At 47.6% G+C, this 26,770-nt stretch overlaps 1 protein-coding gene across 3 annotated transcripts in view; it reads left to right on the top strand.

Moving 5' to 3' along the window:
- The window catches only part of TRERF1 (transcriptional regulating factor 1), a 226,676-nt gene that overhangs the window by 71,635 nt on the left and 128,271 nt on the right, over positions 1-26,770 (top strand). For 2 of the 3 annotated variants that reach the window (XM_025384080.1, XM_025384078.1), the window contains exon 3: positions 19,516-19,598. The gene's annotated coding sequence lies outside the window, so the exon portion shown is untranslated. Of the gene's footprint in view, positions 1-19,515; positions 19,649-25,313; positions 25,355-26,770 lie in introns of all 3 variants that reach the window. The other variant, XM_025384079.1, reaches the window with a different exon arrangement.

Here is a 26,770-nt window from a genome sequence, read left to right as displayed (position 1 = left end):
ATGAGTCTCCTGTGCCCTCAGGATGCCCATCTCTGGGTGGCCTTCCATGTTCAACCCTGGAGACTCAGAGGAACCGTAGAAATACCCAAGGGTTTGGGCACCACACTCGGGAACCACACTGCAGGGTTGAAATCTTCACTCCTCACTCCTCACCTGTTCATTATTTTGGGCAGGCCTCCGTTGCCTTGTCTGTAAAATGGGAATAGTATTAGTACTGTAATGAGGATTAACTGAGTGTGGGAAGGTGCTTAGAATGGCACCAGTAAGTGTTAGCTATTATAATTGTGATGATGATGATTATTGGTTGCAGCCACCGGCAGTTCCAGCCTTCTTGCCCCTCCTCTTCAGTCCTGTGGAAACCCTTTGCCAAGATCAGCCAGCACACTAGATTCCAGGGGAGCTTCCGATGGCATCCCTGAGCCCTGCTGTGCTTGAATACTTCTCCCCGAGTCCGGGGCGGGCTCTGCTTCTCCCAGGATGAAGCTTGTGCTGAGCCAGTTCCCCTCCCTCCTCGTCCACCCTTCCCTCCTCCGTTGAGGGAGGAGTGGCCCTGCCTCTCTGAGATGGGCTTCTTATCCTGCAACCTAAGAGGATGGTTGTAGAACCCAGCTTCAATCAGGGCTGGGCTGGCGGGCTCCTTGCTCTTGGTCCTCAAGGTGCATTTCAGCTCAGTCTCACCACAGTCACCAGAAAGGGCTATTTATAAAACGAGGACAGCCTTTGGTCCAACCCTATAAACAGTCTTGCTAGGAAGTCATTAGGTGAAGCTGATTTTTCATTTCTTTTCATTCAGCTTGGAGCTTCATATTCAGATAGGTTAATGGCTAGGGATCACAGGGTCTTATGCCTGGGTGGGTGGTCCAATCCCTGTATTTGGTGGTTGAACCAGCGCCTTGTTTTAAGAAACCACCAAATACTGAGACACCTTATGGGATGCAGCGAGGTGACAGAGGGAAAGAGGCAGATAAACCCTGTCTCCGGGGAGCTTGTAGTCCAATGGGGGCAGCACAGCCCCTGCCAACAGGGACTCCCAATCTGTTAGGGAGACACAGCCTCTGTCCTCAGGGAGCCCCCGTCTGAGGGGGAAGGCATAGGAGGAGGTGCAGGATGAATTCAGACTGATGGTGAAACAGTTCATGTTCTTCAGGAGCTCCCAGTCTGATGGGGGAGAGACAGACCCTGCTCATCCAGCCTGATGGAGGATACTTGAGTCTTGCTTTCTAACTCAGTTTGATGATGTGTGATACAAAGAGAATCCTCATGGAAATGGATGTTTCCATTCTTAAACCCCTAACTTTCTTTCTCCCAGGACGGAAGTGGAGGAGGCAGGAGAGAGTGTGGCAGCCTGGGCAAAAGAGATGTAGTGGTGCCTGCTGATGTGGCCCCTCTATGGGCCCAACCCCCCTCTGGAGCCCATGCAGAGGCTGTGCTATCTTTAGTGGTTGCCCTTTGTAATCTTTAGAGGACATTGCTGACGTGGCTCTTTCCTGGGTTGGACCTTTTTCCCTAGAGAGCCATGCCCTTTGGGGAGTGAGAAATTGCTATATAGTGGGGCGGGCGCTGGGGAATTGTTGGGGGCTTCTCGAACTTGGCTGCTGTTCCCTACTTTCTCTCAAGTCAGGGGGTGAGACTTTTAGATTCTTTGGGCAATCTGTCTTAGGGTCAGAAAAGAAGACTTTTGAAGAAAAGATACAAAGTATCATCTAGCCTGACCTTCTCATGTCACAGAGGAGAATATGGAGGCCCAGAGAAGGGAAGGGTTTTTATCAGCATTACACACTGCTTAGAGGCTGTGTCCTGGGCTTCAGCCTGGCTCCTAAGTCTATCGCTGTCATTGGCGTGCCTCACACAGGCTGCCTGGTAATAGCAGTGGTCGGGGAAGTCCTGTTGAGGCTTGGTCAGGTCAGTTATTCCCTGGCTCAGAGTCCTGCATGCTCCATCTCCCCCAGAGAAAAGGCCAAGGGCCTAACTGGCCTCAGGGCCGGTCTGCCCTGGCTCTCACTGCCCCTGCCCACCCCTCACATTGCTAACCTGCCCGCTCCTCCTCACTCTTACCACACTGAACTCCTGGTTGTTCCTGAGAGTCCCACCTCAGGGCCTTTTGCACTTGCTGATCCTCTGCCTGGAATATCTCCCCCCAGGTATCTGCATGGCTGACTCTGCTCCTCCTGCAGAGACCCCTGCCCCGACCATCCTAGATAAAACACCCTCCTTCCTCACCATTCTCTATCCCTCTTCTCCTGTATTCCTTTTCTCTAGAGCCTTTATCACCATCTGGCATGGCATATAGATATTTATTTAACTCTTTCTTTCTTTCCTCCCTGTGGAAGGTAAACACCAAAACTTGTTCTGTTTTGTTCACTACTCTGTCCCCGGCACCTAGAATATGCCTGGCGCAGGCTGGGCATGGTGGCTCACACCTGTAATCCCATGTCATCCCAGCACTTTAGGAGGCCAAGGCAGGTGGATTGCTTAGGCTCAGGATTTCAAGACCAGCCTGGGCAACATGGCAAAACTCTGTCTCTACCAAAAATACAAAAATTTTCCAGGTGTGGTGGTGCACGTCTGTGGTCCCAGCTACTTGGGAGGCTGAGGTAGGAGGATCGCTGATGCCTGGAAAGTCAAGGCTGCAGTGAGCTGTGATTGCACCACTGCACTCCAGCCTGGGTGACAGAGCAAAACCCTGTCAAATAAATAAATAAATAAATAAATAAATAAACAAACATGCCTGACACATAGTAAGTGTCCAGTATCTATCTGTTAAAAGAAGGAAGGGAGCAAAGGTTGCGGGGAGGGAGGAAAGATAAACACAAATGGAAATGAAAGGCCTCCAGGCACTTGCTATTAAGGATAATTTGATTTGGTTAGTCTCGTCTATAGGAAAAGGACACAATGGGCTGGGGTGGTGGAGACTCCACTGCTTTCCAGTGGCCATCTGGATCCATCTGTTTGGCATAGTAGGCTGGCAGCATTTTCTGTCGACCCTGATCTCCATTCATCGTGCATGGTCCTTGTACCTACCATGCCTAGACTCCCTTTTCTGGCAAGGAAAAGGCATGTAGTAGAAGATGAGCTGAGGATCCAGGGAAAGACTGTGGGGGACAGTACACACAAAATATATTTAAAAAAAATTTTTTTGAGATAGGCCCTTACTCTGTCACCCAGGCTGGAGTGCAGTAGTGCCATCATGGCTTACTGCAGACTCTACCTGCTGGGCTCAGTTGATCTCCCACCTCAGCCTCCCGAGTAGCTGGGACTGCAAGTGCATGCCACCATGCCTGCCTTTTTTTTTTTTAATGTTTAGTAGAGACAGTGTCTCACTATGTTGTCCAGGCTAGTCTCGAACTCCTGGACTCAAGCGATCTGCCTGCCTTGGCCTCTCAAAGTGCTGGGATTAGAGGTATGAGCCACGGGCCCAGCCTACAATATATAAATTTTGATTGTGTTCATAAAATTGGGAGGTTGGGAGGGGAAGCTGAAAGCTCCCAGGTTTAGGTCCTGCCCCTTTTTTGTGGGTGGCCTTGGACAGTTACTTCCCCTCTCTCAGCCCCAGCTTCCTCATGTATAAATGAGAATTGGACTAGGCATCGACTCTCCTAGGGATCCATGCAGATGGGCTTTGGGGGTCTTTGTCTCAGAAGGGCCAGTGATCTAGGTTGTTCCCGAGGTCCCTTCTAGTACTGACATCCGTGTAGACCTCTGCATTTGAAACTCCGCCCTCTTTGGATTGAATATCAGCTTTTTGATGAAACCATGACTTTCTTGATAAGCTGAAAATAAAGGTGACAGTTAAAAAAAATAAATGTTTAAAAAGTTTTCTCAGTGCTGGTTACTTTAGTAAATGTGGAGTTTTTTTTTGTTTTTTTTTTTTTTCTTTTTCTTGGTCTTAACCTATAAGCGATCACAAGATCAAACAAGTTTCAGTTTGAGTTCATTCTGCTTGACAGTCTGAGCCTGTATCGCCTTGACTTATCAAGTTTGCTTTCAGCTAGTCTGGCTGTTTTGGGGAGGCCTTATCAGCCAAGTGTTCAGCCCTCAGAGTAGGAAGATGTGGTCTTGGGCTTTCTTTGGAAGCTGGTACCCCTCACCCACTTATCTCCACCTCCCCTCAACCCTTCACCTGCCCCTCAACCTGGCCAATGAGCTGCTATAACACAGTAGTAACAGTCCTACTAACTTTGGAAAGATCATCAAATTCTTCCCCCTTCCCAAACCCTTCCCCCTTACCCAGAACTAGATACGTAATTTACTGGGCCCAGTGCAAATGAAAATGTGAGGCCTCTTGATTAAAAATCATTAAGACTTTTAAGATGGTGACAACAGCACATTCAGCAAGCGTTGGGTCCTGTGAGACTGCACAGGCCACACGTCCCTAAAGCCAGTGCTGCCCTTGCCACTTTCATCTTAGGTTACCAGGATCAACCATGGAGATGTATATAACACAATTTGAGAGGCACTGAACATTCCCTCAGAAGGAATTTGAGTTATTTCTGTCATGGCCTGTGTGATTCAGGGCTGCTATCCTGAGCCACTGTGTGTTTGGAAAATCCGTACAACTGGGTAGGGAGGATTTGGATGGTGCCCACGAGTCCTGGTAGAAGGGGCAGAGAAGGATGATTTATAAATGTTTATACTGCCCAAGCAGCCCCATGGGTGCTGAGAGCATCATTTGTTCTGTCCTTTAAAAAGTATTTTCATAGATAAATGAAATGTGGTATATCCATACAATGGAATATTATTCATCCATAAAAGTGGTTAGAGTACAATACATGCTACAACATGCATGAACCTTGAAGACATTATGCTGAGTGAAAGAAGCCAGACACAAAAGACCACCTATTATATGATTCCATTTGTATGAAATGTCCAGAATGGGCAAATCCATAGAGATAAAAAAGCAGCTGTCAGGAGAAGAGAGGAAAAGAGAGTGACTGCGAATGGGTGTGGGGTTTCTTTAGGATGATAAGAATGTCCTGAAATTAAGTAGTCACAGTAATAGTTGTATCACCTTGTGACTATGCTAAAAATCAGTGAATTGTACACCTTAAAAGAGAGTGAAGTTTTTATTATGCTGATTCAATTTTGATTTTTAGCCCTGGCACAGTGGCTCATGCCTGTAATCCCAGCACTTTGGGAGGCTGAGACAGGTGGATCACCTGAGGTCAGGATTTTGAGACCAGCCTGACTGACGTGGCCCCGTCTCTACTAAGAATACGAAAATTAGCCGGTTGTGGTGGCTCACACCTATAATCCCAGCTACTTGAGAGGCCGAGGAAGGAGAATCGCTTGAACCCGGGAGGCAGATGTTACAGTAAGCTCAGATTGTGCCACTGCACTCCAGCCTGGATGACAAGAGCAAAACTCCGTCTCAAAAAAAAAAATTGTTTTTATTTTTTAAAAATTACCTAGAGGAGGCCAGGTGCGGTGGCTCATGTCTGTAATCCCAGCACTTTGGGAGGCTGAGGTGGGCAGATCATGAGGTCAAGAGATCGAGACCATCCAGGCCAAGATGGTAAAACCATGTCTCTACTAAAAATACAAAAATTAGCTGGGCATGATGGCGCATGCCTGTAATCCCAGCTACTCGGGAGACTGAGGAAGGAGAATCACTTGAACCCGAGAGGCCGAGGTTGCAGTGAGCTGAGATCACGCCACTATACTCCAGCCTGGTGACAGAACAAGACTCCGTCTCAAAAAAAAAAAAAAAAAAAAAAAAAAAAAAAAAATTAGCTAGACGAAAAGTCGTGAACATTTAACCCTCTGCCCTTCTGGGTGTTGATTCAGCACAGGAGCGGCCTTCTGCCTTCCATGTGTATCTCCCTCTTACTCCTGTCTCTCCCCTACCCCAGCCACAGATCATCTCTCAGACATCCCTCACACAAAGCCTGTTTTCCAGGAAGATCCTCTAGAAGCTTTCATGCTAAGCGGATATGTGGCTGCGAAGACGTAGCTTCTCCAAGGCATTTGCATATTAACTTGTAAAAGGAGAAACCTTTTAGGTGAGAGGAATGAATGTTTAATTTTAGAATTCCAAGTAAGAGCAAGCATGTGTGAAAGGTTTTTATTTTGTTTGGGGTAGGAGCGCTCAGTGCCCTGGAACTGGGGGTGGCCAGGCCCCCTTCACACTGATTGGGCTGACCCCAAGACTTGAGGAGCTTGGTGGTGAGCAGCAGGCTAAGAAATATCCTCTTCAGGACAAGCAGTTTCCCCCAGACCCAGCCACACCGCCTTCACATTTTCCAAAGGGGGGACGTTGTGACTTTTGAGGCTGCTGGAGGAGACAGCTGCTCATCAGGTTTCATTTCTTCCCTGTTTAATGTGCTTGGTTTTTGAATCAAGGGGACCCTATTTGAGACAAGATAAGAACCCCTTGCTTGGTTCTTATCTGCTTTGGACCCTGTGAAGTTCACTTCTGCTTGCCCTTGCCCAGGAGTTCTCCAGGCTCCCACTTCCCTCTTTACACCTCCTGCACCTTCCCCCTCCTTCCCCATAGTGATAGTGATCACAGCCCCCCATAGTAATCACAGCCACAGTCTTCAAGACCAGTTTAGTTCAGGCTTCTTCACCTGTCTTTGAGAATCCTCTTTATTCAGTGTGTAACCGTAACCTTCCTCCTGCATATTCTTTGTGGTCCCTGGACGCTGAGACTTTTGTCTTAATCACCTTTGGACTTTAGTGCCTGGCATGGTGCTTGGACATAGTAGGCACTTAATAAATGCTTTTGGACTGCACAAAACCAAGGCTGTGTTTGGCCCTGTGAGGGCTTGGGGAGCAGCGAAATCAGCAAGAGAGGTGGCGAGGCAGCTGTCAGCCTCGGGCATTTCTTGCTAAGAGAGGAGGAAATAGCATGTGCGTGGATAAAGAAGAGGCCCCTCAGAGCTTCGTGTGTGTGGGATGATGAGCAAAAGGTGGCTCCAGAGCTGCCCCACAGAGCAGTGGCTTTCATGGAGTATCCTGTTCTGCAGGATCTCTTGGGTTTTGGGCTTGCATCTTCAGCCAGAAGGCATCTTCATGAACAGGTGTTTATGAAGTGCCTACCATATGCCAGGCACCCATCTAGAGCCTGTGACTTTGTTGGCACCCCATTGTGTGATGGACTTGGAAGAACACAGAGGGCCCTGCCTGGGCTGGGACAGTCGCTTTCCCCTGAGCTTCCTGGGTTTCTTCCAGCTTCCGAGGGGTGTTAAGTTCCCATATGATTGCTTTTGGGCAAAACACATTGGTACTTACGTCTTTTTTTTTTTTTTTCTTTTTCTTTTTTGACAGAATCTTGCTCTGTTGCCCAGGCTGGAGTGGTGCAATTTTGGCTCACTGCAACCTCCACCTCCCAGGTTCAAGCAATTCTCATGCCTCGGCCTCCTGAATAGCTGGGACCACAGGTGCGCGCCACCACACCCGGCTAATTTTTTGTATTTTTTTTAGTAGAGACAGGGTTTTACCACGTTGCCCAGAGTGGCCTCAAACTCCTTAGCTCAGGCAATCCGCCCATGTCAGCCTCTCAAAGTGCTGGGATTGCAGGTGTGAGCCACCACAGCTGGCCAGGTGCTTATGTCTTAAACACTGCCATTCACATTTCTACCTCTGAGGAGATGCAGGGGGTGAGGGCAGGACCAGGCTGTCCTCTCAGCCCCATCTATCTGGTAGGTGGGTGTAGGTCTTGCTCTGTCAGTCAGAGCTCTGGCAGGAAATGACTGGTGCACACAGAGGGTTTAACTGGGAGGACTATTTACAGATGTGTGGGCATGGTGAGGGAAACCATCCAAGGCTGGTGAGGCTCCCCAGAGCTGACAACAGTAGGAAGCTGTTACCTTCCCTAGGCCAGAAGGAAGGAGCCCCAGGGATGGGTAGAAAGGGCCTTGACAACAGCTGTGATGGTGGTGAGACACAACCACTGCCAAACTGTGGTTAAGAGGAGGAAGGGGGAATAAATGCTCTCACTTTAACTAAATCCAGCTGGAAGCCCAGGGAGCCCAACTGATGTAGCCAGTGGTCCAGGAAGGGCAGAGAACAGAGTGTGTGGGGGCAAGCTGCTCACACCCACCCTGGCTGCCTGGGCATTCTAAGGCTTGGCAGCCTCTTCCCCTTCTTCTTCTTCTTCTTTTTTTTAAAGACAGAGTCTCGCTCTGTTGCCAGGCTGGAGTGCTGTGGCGCCATCTTGGCTCACTGCAACCTCTGACTCCTGGGTTCAAGCAATTCTCCTGCCTCAGCCTCCTGAGTAGCTGGGACTATAGGCACATGCCACCACACCCAGCTAATTTTTGTATTTTTAGTAGAGACAGGGTTTCACCATGTTGGCCAGGATGGTCTCGATCTCCTGACCTTGTAATCTGCCTGCCTCAGCCTCCCAAAGTGCTGGGATTACAGGTGTGAGCCACTGCGCCCGGCTTTTTTTTGGAGGGGTGGGGGTGGGGACAGAGTTTTGCTCTAACTGTTGCCCAGGCTGGAATGCGATGGTGCGATCTCGGCTCACCGCAACCTCTGCCTCCCAGGTTCAAGCGATTCTCCTGACTCAGCCTCCCGAGTAGCTGGGATTATAGGCAGGTGCCACCATGCCCCACTAATTTTGTTTTGTTTTGTTTTGTTTTGTGTTTTGAGATGGAGTCTCACTCTGTCGCCCAGGCTGGAGTGCACTGGCACAATCTTGGCTCACTGCAAGCTCTGCCACTGGGGTTCACGCCATTCTCCTGCCTCAGCCTCCCAAGTAGCTGGGACTACAGGTGCCCGCCACCACGCCTGGCTAATTTTTTATATTTTTAATAGAGATGGGGTTTCACCGTGTTAGCCAGGATGGTCTCGATCTCCTGACCTCGTGATCCACCCGCCTCGGCTTCCCAAAGTGTTGGGATTACAGGTGTGAGCCACTGCGCCCGGCCTAATTTTGTATTTTTAGTAGAGACGGGATTTCTCCATGTTGGTCAGGCTGGTCTTGAACTCCCTATCTCAGGTGATCCTCCTGCCTGGGCCTCCCAAAGTGCTAGGATTACAGGCGTGAGCCACCACGCCCGGCCTCTTCCTCTTCTTAGGTGACTCAGGATGTGCCCAGTCCACCAGCACTCCCTTCTTCACAACACTGTGGCTGTTAGAAAGAAGAAAGTGCCCCAGCCACACCAGCAGGATGACCACTGGTATTTTGACTATAGCAAGAATAACAAATTATGTTTATTGACGGCATTTTATGTGCATCCTCTCATTAAATCTTTACAACTGTAGCATGGGTACCCTGATTATCCTTGTCTTCATCCTGTTACTAAGGAAGAATGCGGGGCTGAGAGAGGTTAGCAAGCTGCCCGGTCACTCAGCTAGCCAGAGGCAGAGTTCAGCTCAGACCAATTCCGACTGACTCCCGAACATACACTCTTACCCTTTGCCTGCCTCACGGTCTCATTCCTCTGTAGTGGGGCCCCACCCACCCTGTGGTCAGTGCCATGTGTGTGCTGGCCCACTGCTTGGGATGGTCTTCCTACTTCCTCTCCAGTTGACCCCACTGAACCCATTTCTTGAGACCCAACTCAGATCTCACTTCCTCCCTGAGACCTTCTCAGCCCTCTCCATCTCTCTATTAGGCATCAGTGGCAGGCGATTCTCAGCCATCCCTTGGGATGTTATCTGGCTGTTTTGAGTGTGCACATCTCCAAAGCCTCCAGTGAGAATCCAGCTTTCTTAGGTGCAAATCCTAGGTCCTGAGTTTTCTTTCACTCAAAAGGTTTAGTTGAAGAGACTTTTAAGTTAGGGGGAAGGGAACTAACTGGGAGGATATGGCACCCAGGGACTGTACTGTAAGTGGTCACAGGGGAATGGTCCTGTGGGGGGAAGCCATTGCCCCTCTGAGGCCTGAAGGAACTCCATTGGAGAGAACTGTCACCACAGCCCAGTGAGAGCCGTAGCTATTGGACAGAAGCCTCATGTAGGAGCTGATGGATTTGAGAACTGGCTTTCTACTTGGTTAGTAAGAATTCAATGAAAGCCAACGGGGAGGGCTTTCTTTAAGGCAAGTGAAGAAGCAGAAGCTAGAGCTGACTCTAGTAGGAGCTTACAGTCTAGTTGAGGGGGTTTTGTTTTTGTTTTTGTTTTTTGAGACCGAGTCTTGCTCTATCACCCAGGCTGGAGTGCAGTGGCACAATCTTGGCTCACTGCAACCTCTGGCTCCCGGGTTCAAGTGATTCTCATGCCTCAGCCTCCTGAGTAGCTAGGATTACAGGCACCCACCACCATGCCCGGCTAATTTTTGTATTTTTAGTAGAGAGAGGGTTTCACCGTGTTGGCAAGGCTGGTCTGGAACTCTTGACCTCAAGTGAGCAACCCTCCTCGGCCTCCCAAAATGCTGAGATTACAGGCATGAGCCACTGTGCCCGGCCTTAGTTGAGATTTTGAGGGAGGGAAGACAGGCACATACCACCTACTTAAACAGAACAGCACTTCTACAGGGCAAGATTTCCCCCTGAACAGATGAGGTTGCCATATGCAGACACAATGGAGGGGAACATTTAAGGAGACAGAACTGCCAATGGCTTCCTTCTTATAGGACAGGGGCTGAATGCTAGTCCAGCTCTGTAGGGTTCCCCAGAAGGCCTCACACAGGTCACAGATGCATCTGGTTGAGCACGCCAATCCGTGTTTTGGCACTCTTGAAGTCTCAAAGTTCTTTAAAAAGCTTCCTTGAGAGCCCCAGAAGTTTGGATACATTGCAAATGTCCTTCGCCTTTGGAGCTGATGCTAAGGAGGGGATTGAGCATCAGGTCTCCCGGCCTTGGGAACCGCTGCACTGGGAGGACCTCAGGCTGCCTCCTGTGTGGAGCTGCTTAATCTCGTTCCTTTTTTCTCTATTCCTATTTTACCACCCACTCCTTTTGGCCTAGATCCTCCTGGACACTGGAAGGGTAGCTCAAGTGAGGAAGCATTTGGAAGGAGACACAACAGATGAAAGGTTGAGAACTCTTTATTTAGGCCCTTCTTTGCTGGCCCTTGTGAATTTTGATAAGTTTCCTTGGAGTTTTCTCTCTGCTAGGCCTGGGACATGTTCAGAGACACTCCAGTTATCCTGAATGCCTTTTACTTCCCTAAACACATCACCTACCCTCTGACCTCCACGCCTTTGAACTCTCAGTTCTGTTCTTGCTACCTAGAGCACTCCACCACCCCTCTTCTCTGCCTTGTAAAACATTAGGGAGCCATGGGGACTGTGGAGAATCCCACGGTTTGCACTCCATCTAGAGTTTCTGGGCTCCTGATTTACAGGTTGTGGGCCTGAGGGTTACTTGGATTGTCTGTGGCTGCTCCCCTTTGCAGAGACTCAGAAAGGCTTGGGGAGCATAGCCTGGGGAAAACATAGAGGAAAACAGAGAAAACCAGGGCTCAGAGGAGACACTCAGGAGAGGATAATGGATCCTCCTCAGGGGCCAGGGAGAGCTGGTGGGGGTTGACCTGAGGAGGCCAGAGAGGCTCTGGAAGGGGCTTTACACCTATGCGAGGACATCTCTTCTACATCTGTTCTTGGGGGCTAGCAGGGCCAAGGGGTAGCTTGGGGTCAATGGCAGTGGTAGACTCAGGAACCAGGCCGGGCACAGAAGCCAGGAGGGCCTGGCTGGGAAAGACCCTTCATTTTACAGAAAAGAGATAGTTCTCTATGCCAGTCTGTGACCTGCTCTGGTGCCTTTGCTTTTTAATACTATGTAGGTTTCAGACATCAGATGATGTCTTGGTTCATGGTTTTGGTTTTGTTTTAAGAGATGGGATCTTGCTATGTTGCCCAGGCTGGACTCAAACTCAGCTGATTCTCTTGCCTCAGCCTCCCAAGTAGCTGAGACTATAGGCGTGCGTCACCATGCCCAGCTCTGGTTCAGATTTTAAACTATTATTTTTCTTTATTTTGAAAATAAAACATAATAAAGACAACAAAGAGGAAAGGGAAATGAAAGTAATGTCACCCATAATCCCACCACTCAGATATCATTTACATTTAGAACCTGGGCATGTATACTTCCCAGACAATTTTCTGTGTTTTTATAAATGCAGAAGCAAATAAAAATGCATTTTGTAACCTGCTGTGTGTATATGTGATTTGTGTCCATTGAAAAGAATACATGCTTGTCCCAAATTTGAATGGTAGGATATAAAGAGACCCCTCACCTTCCCCTGCCTCCATCATTTACTCCCTAATTCTGCTCCTCAGAGGCAGCCTCTTCGACTAGTTGCTGGTATATCATTGACAAGGGAGACACTTAGAAGGGATAATGTGTGTGGAATAGCAAAACTGTTAGTATGGCTTATACAGATGTTGTCATGTGGAGGTTAGGAGGAGGTGAAGGGTAGGTTTAGAGGGACTGGGAAGTAGTTTGTGGTTAGAGAAGAGACTTTGAGAAACTGGAGTTAGAGAAGGAGGAGATGGAGAAGTTTTTAGGACTGGGTTTTGATTGGATTTGTCATAAGGAGCAGGGTGAGTGAAGGTGAATGCAACAGTGGGTGGGGCCAAATATTGTGAAATTTTACCTCCTGGGTGGAGACTGGACTAGAGGGGGCAGCAGATATGCAAATGGGCAAGAGACACATCAGGAAGTGGTGATAGTATGATAACTGGTAGATATTTGTAAAATACCTTTGCTTGACAAAACAAAAGTTGGCAGCCCTAGTTAGTCCCCTCTTTTTCTGTTTGTTTGTTTGTTTTAAAAAAAAGTTTTAGCAAATCTGTGAATACCAAAAACCTGAGCAAAAGTGTAGAACCGGACTGGGCGAGGGGTGCAGATTTTAGATTCAGTTCTGGTTTTGGGTCTGACCGACTGTGCAGTTTTGGACTCCTCGGTTTGTTGGTTTGTTTGTTTGTTTGTATTTTTTGAATCGGAGTCTCCCTCTGTTGCCCAGGCTGGAGGGCAGTGGCTTGATCTTGGCTCATTGCAACCTCTGCCTCCCAGGTTCAAGCGATTCTCCTGCCTCAGCTTCCTGAGTAGCTGGGTGGCACCTGCCACCATGCTGGCTAACTTTTGTATTTTTAGTAGAGACGGGGTTCACCATGTTGCTCAGGCTGGTCTGGAACTCTTGACCTCAAGTGATCCACCCGCCTCGGCCTCCCAAAGTGCTAGGATTATAGATGAGAGCCACAGTGCCTGGCCGCCTCAGTTCTTTTAGATCCCAGCCTTCTTACCTGCAGATAAGTGGTTCTCAACCCTGTAGGCACATTAAAATCACTGGGAAGCTTATAAAAGAAAACAGTTGATGTCAGAGCCCCACTTCAGATGGAATGTGTCAGAATCTGGGGGATCCTGGGAATTTTTTCAGAAATGCAGCTAACATTGGGAACCCCTGGATTTGGGTCATCTTAATGGCTCATTTTAGCCCTGAAATGTTACGATTCTCAGTATTGTATCATATAATTTCATTCCTTTCAGATACTGTACACAAATGTCATAAGCTTCTTACATACCAAGAAGTCATTTTTTAATGAAAAACTCCCCATAATTCTCATTAGGCCTGTGATATAATACCTATGTCCTGCAATCGATAAATTAGACTCATAAACATAGTAAAACATCAAATAATTACTTTTTTGACCCAGAAGTTCAAAGCATGGACTTTAATCTCTAATTTCTCATTCCCTCATTTTGCAAAAACTACTGCCTGGAGTCCTGGGGCCATCTTTATTTGTAAAGAAGACGCTGAAATATTGAGACATTACTGGAAGCGTCTTTGCTAGAAGAATTGTGTATACCGTAAGTTCCAAATTAGGAGGTCCAGTTTGGGGAAGCTGTATCGGATCTAAATTCTACATGGAGTGGGAGGTGTTTAGAGTCTTGGTGCTTGCCGTTTTATCTTTACCATTGAAGTTCTTGGTTTTGTCTCTTCCTAAATGAGTCATTTTTTTAAAAAGGAACCTAACTTGGGGGGGGCGAGGAAACCACTGCAGGAGGTGCTGAATGTGGGGGCGCTGAGGAGCCAACCATCAGGAGACCGAGTTTACAGCTGGGCCCTCCACTCAGGAGGGGTGGAGGGACCCGTTCTTGCTGAGGGTGACTCAGAGACAAGTGGGACATAACCTGGTTGGGGAGGCGCAATAGGGAAGTATTGATGTTGTTTATTAATCTACCGAGTATTTACTGGAGCACAGCCACCAAATATACTGCCTGGACGAAGGGCCAATTCCACAGGTGCTTGGGAGATTGTGAACAAAGGGGAAGGAGCTTCCTAGTTTGTCCTCTACTTGAGATGAGACACAGATTGTGTCCACATTTGCCTGCACTTTCAGATAAATGAACTGAAGTTATCGAGCCCCATCCTGGTGTGAACAATGCGAGTAAAAATGTTAGGGCCAGGCAGGATGTCAAAGGGGAAGGAGATGGCAGCTGAAGACCCCGTTGTGGAATGCTGAAGGGCCCGATGATACAGACGCTGGCCGGGCAGCCAGATGGAGATCAGATTGAGGACGGGAGCTCTGCGGGACCTCTGTGTGTCACTTCCCCTTTCTGTGTTAAGATCTCCCAGCTGAAAAAATGGTCCCCCCGCTAAACACCTCAGTCACTAGGCCCCTGCCAGCTGTTGGGAGTGTTTGATGTCCTAGATGCCTGAGTGGGTAGGGGTGGGAGAGAGAGCAGGAGGGGGTGAGCAGAGCCTCGCTTTGGAAACCGGAGCAGCTCCGCACATTTTGGCCCAAATCCCTCCCATGCTTGAGGTGAGGAGCAGCCCAGGGTAAGTGTGTCTCCTAGAGCCAGGAAGATCTTGGTGCGGTGGGAGTGTCGGGTCCGCACGCTCCTCCTCCACACAGGGCCCCCAGCAGGGCCGGATTTCATCTTTTCTCAGTGGCGTGCAGCCTCTTGCCACTGTGCATGCGTGTTTTCTAAGTTTGTCACAAACTTCCTGTTTAGGTACGATAAGAGGCTCGGAGCTTTTTGTGTTTTGAAACCCGGGCATTCACCGAAGTCCGGCGCTTCTCTCTTACCAGCAGTGGGGTGGCCTGTTTGTTCCTTTGCGGACTTCTGCCGTCCTTCTTTGGAAACCTTCTTGCTGGGAAATGCTCTGTGGCCTCTGTGCTTGTTTCTGTTAGTAAGAGTAGAGAGAGCTGTGAGGTCTGAAGGCTGGAAACGGGGAGGGGAGCACGACTGAGGAAGCCCCTTATGTAAGGCCAGGCACTGTGCTAGATATTATACTTCCATACACTTATTTAGTTAGTTAGTTAGTTAGTTAGTTTGTTTGTTTGTTTGTTTGAGACAGACTCTTGCTCTGTCACCCGGGCTGCAGTGCAGTGGCGCGATCTCGGCTCACTGCAAGCTCCGCCTCCCAGGTTCACACCATTCTCTCCGGCCTCCCGAGTAGCTGGGGCTACAGGCGCCCGCCACCACGCCGGGCTGATTTTCTGTATTTTTAGTAGAGACAGGGTTTCACCATTCACAGGATAGTCTCAATCTCCTCACCTCGTGATCTGCCCACCTCGGCCTCCCAAAGTGCTGGGATTACAGGCGTGAGCCACCGCGCCCAGCCTACACTTATTTTATTTAGGCATCACAGTCACTTATGCAGAGCCAGACTCCAAGAGGTGAAGGCTGACCTGGCTGATGAAGTTAGGATTTGATCCCAGGCCTGACTCCAGTGCTCCTATGACTTCAGCTAAGTCCTGAGGAGTACACTGCCCCTTTGGTTGCCCCTGGCTTGGGTAGATCCTGATTTCTTATAGGGCATCTTGGTGACAGTATCCCCTTGAAACCTATGGTTTTCTCTCAGCCCCTTGTTACCCAGATCTGCCCATCTGTCTGCCTGGGGTGATTGGATGGCCTTTGAGTGCTTTGCTGATTTTCACTTTTCCCGGGCATCTTCCTCTTGTGACTCTGGGAATCCCAGAATTGTTAGATGGTGGTCCGTAGCCAGTGATTGAAGTGGATCAGTCCAACTTCTCATTTCCCAGAAATAGAATATTCTTTTTCCTGCTTCTGGGCGCCCAGCCCTGACTGTTCTGCCAGTCACCATGAGCGTCTCCATACAGCTGGATTTCTCACATTTCAAGCTCTCCCTTGAAGCAGGAAGAAGAGGGTATATCTATCTATGTCTACAAAAGCATATGAAAGGGTGGCAAAGAAAGGACACCAAGACCTTGAATATGCAGGTGCAGGAAGAGGAGGGAGGAGCCAAATCCAGCCGTCCTCCTCCCCGTTAGAGTGGATGTTAGGAGGTGCTGGACTCCGGTGCCTCTGCACAGGAAGAATAGGTATGCCTCCCAGCTTCAAGAAGGCCCCGTGTCCCTTCACTTGGCCATCCTGGTTCCCCTGTATTTTCTGAAAAACTTCTGGAATCATATTGCCTGAGTATCAGATTGTTCTGTAGATCAAATAACTGAGACACTGTGTTGAGCAGCGGGCAGTTGCAAGCATTTTCAATAGACGATTCATTGCCCTCAAGAGGCTTGCAGTCCACATGAGCACAGGGAACTCTTGCCCAGAGAAGCTAGATGCAGTGAGCTCAGAAGAGCCGGGAGAGCTTGGTAAGCTGGGTTAGTGCCGCCCAGCAGACTGCAGGAGAGGGCTGGAGCTGGGTGGCCAGACGGCAGAGCTGCAGGGGAGGAATGTGCTGGGTGTTGGGACCTCGATGGGGTGCATGGACTGGGCAGGGGATTACAGATGGGGTGAGCAGAGGTACGCATGGGAAGCAAGATTGAAGAAGGAGATGTGCACCGTTTATGAAGGATCCCAAGGGGTGGCTGTGGAGCTTGGAATGTTCCTGTATTGAGGAGCCTCCAAAGCCAAAGCATGGGGCCGGGATTGGTAAATGCAGTGCTGTAAGAAGATCCGTCTCAATTTGTGAACTGTAAATGGGCAGTCCTGGGAGGTAACTTAGGAGACATTTGTCATGTCAAGTGTTAGGAATGAAATGTTGAGGACTTGGACTAGGGTGGTGGTAGTATATGTAGAAAAGACGAGAGGGAAGTGGAAAGTTTCAAATCTCAGCTCTGCCACTTGCTACCTGTGTGACCTTGAGCAAATTACTTCATCTCTTTCAACCTGTTTTGTCGTCTATAAATAGTGGCTAAAAACACTCCACAGGACTCTTGTTTGAGGATTTTAACTTGTAACACACCCAGTACTTTGTAGGTACTCAAGGAATAATGAATCTTCTCATGCAGGAAGAGGCATCATTTTGTGACTGGGAGGATTTAAGGGAGTGGAGTATGAGGTTCTGGGTCTGGGAGCCCGGGAGAATGATGAACCCTTCATAGAAAGAGATGGACCTGTTTGGGGCTTTGAATTCAGCTTTAGGAACTTCTCCTCCTAAACCCTGGCTACTGAGGGCTGTCACAGAAAACCCCACATCCATGCAGATTGTGCCTCTATGAAACCACGGCCTCTGGTTAGAGCAGGGCCCTCCTGGATGCTGGCCAGCAGCTGGCTGTCTCAGTCAGGGTGTGGACTAGGGTGAGACAGTGAGCTACCTAGGGCACAAACGTCAGGAGGTGCTGGGTTTCAGGGCCACGCCTGCACTTGATACCCACAGTGGGACATGCATCCCAGCCTCCTCTCCTATCTGCCCTTCTCCACTCAGGAGACAACCTGGCTTCTCTGTTCACTGAAAATGTTACTCCACGACTAGCCCACTCAGGTTCCCGCCTGCCCTCCTGTGTGCTGACCTGCATCTGGGCTCATTCCCACCTGGTTTCCTTGCACTCAGAGAAAGAGACATCCTTCCTCCTGGCTAGAGAGAACCCTCTCCCTGTACAGGGGTCCCCCTGCTTCCTGCAGCCCCTGGGACCTCACGCCTCAGTCTTGCAACCCAACTTCCTCAGACCTTCACACCCCTCAGCCTCACCTTCTCTTTTCTCCACCCCTCACAGATGGATGTATGGAAATAAGCTGCCCTCGCTAACACAGCCCACGCAGGCTGGCCTCCACCGGTGGGGGCTTGTACCTAGTCCAGGGCAGGGAGCTGGTGGGTTTGCTGCAAAGGCCTCCCGCCTTCTGCAGGGGCTGTTCTCTCTAAGGTCACCCGTGGCCTCCATGTTGCCACACACAACGGACACTTCAGTCCTTATCTGTCTGGGCTCTTTGCTGCTTTTGACACTGTGGACAGCTTCCTCCTTCTTGCAACTTTCTTTTCTTTGGCTTATTTGATTCCATCATACAAAGTCTTTCAACAGCTATTTCTTGAGCACCTACTATGTGCCAGGCTCTGGGCACACCATAATATGATGTCCCTGCTCTCAGGGAGTTTACAATTTAAGGGAAGTGGGGAAAGGGGGACGAAAAAAATAAATAAATGTCAGGTGGTGATAAGAGTTGTAAAGAGAAATACCACAGGGAAGGAGGCTAGGAAGGGGGCCGGGGTTGGAGGTGGGCCTCACTGCAAAGGACATGAGAGCAGAAACCTATAGGAAGTGACAAATGCCTGGGGGATGAGTGCTGCAAGGATGGGGAAGAGCAAGTGCAGAGGGTTGAGGCAGGAGCCTTCCTGAATGTTTGAGGAAGCCATTGTGGCTGGAGGAAATGGAGGAAGGGCAGAGTAGGAGGAGAAGGGGTCAGGTGTCTCAGTCCATCAGGGAAGACGCCCAGCCAAGTCATTTGGACTGTGGCCATGTCAAGGACTTTGGCTTTTACTTTGATACAGATGAAATACTATAGGAGTGTTCTGAGCAGAAGAGTGATTTTTAAATGATCACTTAGGCTGCTCTGGGGAGCATGCTGTATTTGTTAGCTTGAGCTGCCATAACCAAGTACCATACCCTGGGTGGCTTAAACCACGAATTTATTGTCTCACAGCTCTAGAGGCTGCGAGTCCAAGATCAAGGTGTTGGCTGGAGACTCCAGGGAAGGGTCTGTTTCGGGCCCTTCTCCAACTCTGGGTAGCTTCTTGGCTTGTGGCAGAAAACCTCCAATCTTCCAAATGTCCCCTTTTTATAAGGATACCAGAGTCATTTTGGATTAGGAACCCCCATTCTACTTCAGTAGGACCTCATCTTAACTTTTATATCATCAATGACCCTGTTTCCTAATATGACATCTTCAATGACCCTGTTTCCTAATATGCCACATTCTGAGATCCGAGGGATCAGAATTTCAACATAGGAATCTTGGAGAGACACTGTTCAACCTCCAAGACATAGTTATAGAAAGGTAAGGGGAGGAGTGGGACAACTAATTAGGGGGTTATCACAGTAAACTAATGAGAGATGCTGCTCACTTGGACCAAAGTGGTACCAGTGGAGGTGTTGAGAAATGGTGAGGGTCTGGATATTACTTTACATTAAAACTGGCGTCCTTTGCTGATGGATTAGACGTGGGGTGTGAGGGAAAGAGGAAAGCCATGATGACTTGGATTTAGAGCCTGAATAACCAGAGTGAAGTTGGACGTCTTGGTCTCCTAAGTCCTCTTCTCCCCTGGGGACCTTCCTCAGCAGCCTTTGCTGGGTCCTCCTCCTGGGTGGGGCCATCAGCTGCTGGGTTCTTCAGGGTTTTATCCCGGGTCAGTCCTCCAGTCTCTTCCTGATCAATACTTACTGTTCCCATGCTGAAGCCAGATGTCCTGACTGTGCTCTTTGGGTCACTCCTGCAGGCCCTGGCTGTGGAGGATGCTGAAGGAAGAAGACGCAGAAGCAGGACAACCCTGAAAGATTCAGCCTCTTCATCCTCAAACAGGTAGCTTCTTGGGTATTGTTGGTGTTGGAACATTTTACAGCAAAGCAGTCGTAAGACCATTTCTTGGACCCACATATTGTGGAGAACGGCCCAGGAAGCGGAGGAGGGCTGCTCTGGGCCTGGACATCCATTGATTTCTAGAAAATTTTCTTTGGGAAATGGTCAGGGATTGTGGATTCACATAATGGTTTTTGGCAGCTTCTGGAATGGGGTGGAGGGCATCTTGTTTCTCTTGATTTCGCAGAGTTGTAAATAGTTGAGGATCCAATGGACGTCCACGGATGGTAGTTCTAGAAGTGTTTAGAAGGACTTAAAAATGTCTGGGATGCATCTCTGGAGAGTGGTGGTGTAGAAGGCTGCTGTGGGAAGCTCCACAGAGAATGCCGGAGGCGGATTCCTGGACTCAGGAGCCTTAGCTGGCCCTGGGGCATTCCTCGTGTTTTTATCAGCTCTGGCCTTAAGATCCCTTCCATTCTCAGTTTGTCCCTCCATAAAATGGGCATACAGCTATGATTCCTCTGCCGGGCCTCCCACAAGCTGTTTCAAGGGTCAGTAGTTTGTGCATAAATAGAATGTTAAGCTTTTATTTCAGCTTAATCCAGCAGGAGATGGCTCCGTCCTCCACACATTCTTGGTGACAGTGGGGAAGGGGGTGGTGGTATCTGATTTGATTATTTCAGTGTGTGTGGTTTTGTTTTCTTGGCATGTGCCAAACTTTCCATTCCTCCTATGTGAGGCTCAGAGTTGATTGCTTCGGTTTCTTTTTTATTGTGCCTAATTCTGATTTAATTTTAAAGCCATTGTATCTCAGGGTTCCAGTCGGAAACATGTGGCTCGTGCAAATGGGGTAATTGAAGAGCCTGTACTGAAGGGACTATTTATAAGGATGCAGGCAGAGTTAAGAGAAGCCAACAAGGGATGCTGAAGCACCCAGGGTCAGCAGTGTCAGGGAGCTGTTACTGTGCCTAGGCCTGGAAGGAAGAGGGAGGGATTGGCTGTCAGGATGGGAAACAGGAGCTAGAGAGGTGTCCCTGGTAGAGGAATGTAATCAACCTACAGCAGCATGGCCAGGAAAGAGCCAAGAAAATAAATATCCTCATTGAACCCCTGAGATCTCCTGTCTCCTGATGCTGGTGCCTCCCATTAGGTAGCCTCAGTCAGAACCAGAAGGCAAGGGAACTGGGGGGGTGCTGTCCACGGAGGGCAGAGCCTCTGTAGGGCAGAGCTGTGTGGAGGGGGATGGAGGGTGGATCTGCGGAGCAAATGGGAACAGTCTCACAGAGTCAAGAGTTGAAGGTCACTTGGATTACAAGGATGTTTCTACTTTAGACCAAAAGAAGCTTTTGTGTATGTTTGAGTGAAACTTTGCATTGTGAGGTCAGCACAATGAACTGATTAATCAGCTCATGTACCTGCCATGTGCAGGGATAGGGTGGACTGCAGGGTGGGCATGAACCAGCAGCTCAGCAGTATCCTAAACCATCCAAGGTTTTTTTTTTTTTTTTTTTTTTTTTAAATCTCGCTGCTCCTTCCTCCCTGGGTCAGTTCATCCTCAGGCTGGCTTCTGCACCAAACTGGCTTCTGCACCAGGCTGTGGGGAGACTGGGGGTGTGTAGAGTTCTGGACACTGTCAGGGGAGGAGGAAAATAGATCTTGGGAGCCACAGCTGACATCCATCATACTGTACCACCGGTAGAAGTAGAATAATAACCTTACTAACTTGGACCAGTCATTGGGGATAATAGTGAGAGGACACTCAACCTTAACTACTAAAAGTTTGAATCTTCCAGTGTTTTAATGTGGTATAGTGTCAAGCAGAACCTTCCCAAACACATCCTGTTAGAAGCAGGTAGCATCTGTTCTTCAGTGTGTCTTAAAACGTAGGACCGTCTAGCAGGCTAAATATACCTTCTGAAATCCCGTTTAATTTCTCATTTGCTTATTCAACCTTTTAATAGCCAGAGTAAACACTGAACTCAAATTCTGGGTTGGTGAAGATTAAATTACAGTAATGAGGTTCCTCATTTATAACCTCATCTATAAAATGGAAATAAGAATAGCACCTATTTTATAGGTTTGCTGTAAGGATTAACTGAGGTGATCCGTCCGAGTCAAGCGCTTAGCCCAGTGGCTAGCCCAATAAATGTTACCTTTATTAGTGTCATATATTGCCAAATATTGTCACCTTTATGTTTTTATGTACATGTTTAATCTAGAAAATTAACTCTCTTCACAACAAATATATTATCTGCTGCTGATTAGTTCTGTTAGAGAGAAGGTAAATAAAGGTATTAAAATATTTAGTGTTTGTGGATTCTTTTTTTTACTGAAGTGTTTTTTTTTGTTTGTTTGTTTGTTTGTTTTCTGTTAGAATTCATTTTGGGGGAAGCCTAAATAGAAGTTTAAGGAGCATACAATTAAAAATAGATATAACCTCTAGAATATAGAGATTTTAAAATTTTATGGCAATATGTTCTTATATTCTTAGTTGAAAAATCTCTTAAATAGTTGATAGCCTGTCATGACCTGTGCCAGCTGATTTTTTTTTTTTTTTTGAGACGGAGTCTTGCTGTGTTGCCAGACTGAAGTGCTGAGGCACCAACTTGGCTCACTGCAATCTCCGCCTCCCAGGTTCAAGCGATTCTCCTGCCTCAGCCTCCCGAGTAGCTGGGACTACAGGCACACGCCACCATGCCCGGCTAATTTTTGTATTTTTAGTAGAGACAGAGTTTCACCATGTTGGCCAGGATGGTCTCAATCTCCTGACCTCATAATTCACTTACCTTGGTGTCCCAAAGTGCTGGCATTACAGGTGTGAGCCACTGAGCCTGGCGATTTTTTTCCTTATTCTCAGTTTGGAGGCTCTGGAGGGATGAGTGACCCCCTTGCCTTTGGTTTCCTGAACCAGCTGTCCTGGGAGGATGGATGGATTTTCGGATCACTGGGATTGAGTGAGATGCCGCAGTACTGAGAATCTAGTCTCGGGCATACACTTTAGTAGAATTTCAGCTGACGATATGGTGAATCATTCCCGAAAGCCTCTGGTGCCACAGGGCTGACCTCTCAGAATCCCAGGAGGGTCAAGCATCTTGATTTGGGTTTCCCAGATTAATGGTGGGGAGAGCACAGGTTGGCACAGGGCCTCCAAAAGCTTTACCACCTGTTTCAGAACCAGGAGGAGGAGGCTTTGACGATGGAGGGCTGAGCATGTAGGGTGCAGCAGGAGAACAGTGTTCCAGAATGACCAGGAGCTTTGAAGACTACATTCTTCATCCCCACTCCCCTGAGTGTTGACTAAAGTTAGACTTCTGTTTTCTGTAGGTTGTTAGTTGCACTTGGGGCTTGCCACCATTTTGATACCTAGATGAGCACTGATTGACTCCAAATTCCTTGGCTTAGAGAGTGCTGTAAACTAGTGGTTCTCAAATGAAGATTGCCTGGACCAAGAAAGCACTAGGAGAGAGAGAGAGAGAGAAAAAAAAAAAAAAAAAGCTTTAGGGCATTGGCCTAGGACTCCCAGTCTTTTTTATTTTGCCAAGTTAGGACATTTTAAAAACTCTTAACACTCATCACCAAGCTTTTATGAAAAAACCATCTTAATGCCAAAGTAGTAGGAAAAGATAATATAAGAACAAAACAAAAATCTTTAAATTGAAAACGCTCAGCTTTAGGAATAATTTACTACATTGTTCTTATTTTTCTGACATCACCTGTGAAAAGTACACCAAGGGAGGGTGGGCACTGCCCTGCATTTGCCCTCCAGGTGTTGGGCGCTCACCTGGTGATGTGGAGTTAGCTCCTGAATGCGCAACTGTAGGGAAATACACCCTACTTTTTGAAGCCTCACTTGGAGCCTAAGAGTTCTCTAGAGTCATATCTTGATTGGATTTATAAGTTAAAGTTGGGAGAAAATCCATTTTAATACAAGTTTTGATAAATCCAATTTATTTTATAAAGAAGGAACCGTTTACCCTCCAGTCATTAACTTAGAATTGTTAGTTTAATTTTCCACCAGCAGGAAGAAAATCTTGCAATACCTAAGTAGTTCAAATTAGAAAGTGTGTCAACAGTTTTTCCTTTTCCACCATTTAACCCTAAAATTGATAAATGTCTTCAATTTGATCTGGCTTTCAGTTGTATGGTATGCCTCTGCAGGTGGGAAAGGGTGTGTGCGCCACCCCCCCACCCCCCCACAAATATGCAGAAAGCTTGGTTTGATCCCTGGAGCTCCAGAAAGGAAGGGGTGCTTGTGAGAAATGTTGCTGGTAAGTGCTAGTATTAATACTTACAGCAGTCACTTGCTGGTGTTAGTACTTGTAGCAAAAGTTGCATCTCAGAAGTGCCAAAATAGTGTGACTTTTTAAGACGCCTTTTGGAGTCATTAAAAATCCCCAAACATACACCCAACCACCCCTGCCATCCAGAAGCTTAACTAAACATTACTCATTCTGCTTTCATTACACGTCTGCCTGGCTTTGCCACAAACACACTTTGCCTTCCAGCCAGGATTAAGCTTCTGTGTTAGGCCATGACTGGTGTGAAAGCAACTCCTCTATCCTTGTTGACCGGGACAGAAAGACTGTTTGCTCACCCGTGTGAAATTATGAATGGAATCATGAAATCCTGGAGCCAAAGCAAGTTTGTTGCCTTCCTGCAGGACTGTCCTAACACTCATCACCTTGACTGGCAAAAGGTGTCCTAATTCTAACATTTCATGGGTCTCCTGTAAACAAGGACATGATCTCAGATGTGTCTTTCTCAATAAAAAGAAGACCATTCTGTGGCACTCTAACACCTACAGTTATTGCCTGTTAACCGCATTCCTGGGCAAAGCATTACCATTTGAGTCCTTCTAGTATCCTCATCTGTGCTCATATGCTTTTATGGCACAGTTCTTGCACGTTCTAGCAAACACTGGATTTTTTTTTTTTTTTTTTTTTTTTTGAGACAGAGTCTTACTTTGTCACCCAGGCTGGAGTGCAGTGGCACAGTCTTGGCTCACTCCAACGTCTTCCTCCTGGGATCAAGCAATTCTCCTGCCTCAGCCTCCTGAGTAGCTGGGATTACAGGCACACACCACCAAGCCTGGCTAATTTTTGTATTTTTAGTAGAAACGGGGTTTCACTATGTTGGTCAGGCTGGTCTGGAACTCCTGACCTCGTGATCCACCCGCCTTGGCCTCCCAAAGTGCTGGGATTACAGGCGTGAGCCACTGCACCCGGCTGACATTGGATCTTAATTTGTTCAGACCCCTTACCACTGGTTTCACTTAAGGCATATCTTACTCCACGGCAGATGACATTGTACTTTTTGACAGACATTACCACAACATTTTTGTCTTAGCTCAGGCTGCCATAACAAAATACCATAAAGTGGGTTGCTTAAACAATAGAAATTTATGGGCCGGGCGCAGTGGCTCACACCTGTAATCCCAGCACTTTGGGAGGCTGAGGTGAGTGGATCATGAGGTCAGGAGTTTGAGACCAGCCTGGCCAACATGGCAAAACCATGTCTCTAAAAATACAGAAAAATTAGCCAGGTGTGGTGGCGGGCACCTGTAATCCTGTCTATTCGGGGGGCTGAGGCAGGAGAATCATTGAACCCGGCAGGCGAAGGTTGCAGTAAGCCAAGTTTGTGCCACTGCACTCCAGCCTGGGTGACAAAAGAGCAAGACTCCATCTCAAAAAAAAAAAAAAAGAAATTTATTTTTCACAGCTCTGGAGGCTGGGAAGCCCAAGATCAAGGTGCTCAGCAAGGTAAGTTTTATTCTGAAGCCTCGTCTCTTGGCTTGTGAGTGAGAGCCATCTTGCTGTGTGCTCACCTGATCTCTTCCTTGTGCACCCAGAGACAGGAATCTCCTCTTCCTCTTCTTATAAAATCACCCATCCCATCGTGAGAGCTTCACTCTCATCACCTTACCTAAACTTAATTATCTCTCAAAGACCTCATCTCCGAATGGCATCCCATTGGGGTTTAGGGCTTCAACATAGGAGTTTGGGGGAAGATAAACATTCAGTCCAAAACAACTCTGAGCCTTTATTTGTGGTGCCTGTGAAGTGCTTGTAGGGTCACTGGTCTAGGGGCCCTGCAGTACAGAAAGCCTTAGAGTGACAAGTGTTCATTGCAGTGGAAGAGGGGAAGCATCCTAGGCTGGAGATGACACAATAAAATGGGAAGTTGGAAGACCTTTACCACAGAGCTGGAGGTGACCTGGGGTTAGACAGAGGTTCTCCTTGTCTCTCCAGGTCTTAGCTTTTCTAGTTCCAAATGTCAGTGGTCAAGTTGTGGTTGCCAAACTTGGTCAGCCTCAATGAAATTTGAATGGTTCAACACATCCAATATGCCATGATCACCTTCTATAACCTTCATGTGCCTCTTAAAAGGAGGCTCTTGGAACCAAAGCCTGGGAAAATGCGTTTTTTTCCCAACACTTTATCATCTTGGGCATTTACTCCCTTTTCTTGGGGGAAAGAACGGCCATAAATTATAATAGAGCTGTTCCATTTGAGATCAGTATCTTCCATGTCATTCTAAATGTATACTAACATGGTAATGTCCACATGGACACACACACGCTCATACACCCCTGTGCCAGGTGGAATATTTTAAGATGTAAAAAAGCCTTTGAAAATCCTTTTAAACTCTCAAGGAACAGATAATTCCTATGTTATATAAACTGTTCTGGGATTGAGAAAAAAGATGGAAAACTTCCAGATCCTTCTTTCAAGCAAGCATGGCCCTGATATCAAAACAGGCAAGTCCCCAAAGGGAGGATCTATACCAGTCTCACTTAGGAATGTAAAAGTTTTAGACAAAATTCTGGTGAGTAGATTTCAACAATAGAGAATATGAATGTTCTACCATAACCAAATAGATTATATTCCTGGAATGCAAGAATGGCTTCATATACATATATTTCCCTATGGTTCACATAAGTTGTTTAAATAAAAATATGTAATAACCTCATTAATTCCAAAAGTGTATTCAATCAGTTTTTAAGTTTTTACATACCACTTTAAGAGTGATATATAAAGTGACCAATCTTTAACATTATAAGAAAGATCAGGTTCATGCAGCCCACTGCCACTGTACTTACTGGTGAAACACTAAAGGCATCACTGGTTACCTCTTCAAGTTTTAGTCAATGCAGAGAGTCATAAAATAGTAACTTG

The sequence above is a fragment of the Theropithecus gelada genome, chromosome 4 (genome assembly GCF_003255815.1).
Source record: "Theropithecus gelada isolate Dixy chromosome 4, Tgel_1.0, whole genome shotgun sequence".
NCBI classification, from domain to species: domain Eukaryota; kingdom Metazoa; phylum Chordata; class Mammalia; order Primates; family Cercopithecidae; genus Theropithecus; species Theropithecus gelada.
This window is presented reverse-complemented; position numbering and strand designations above follow the sequence as displayed.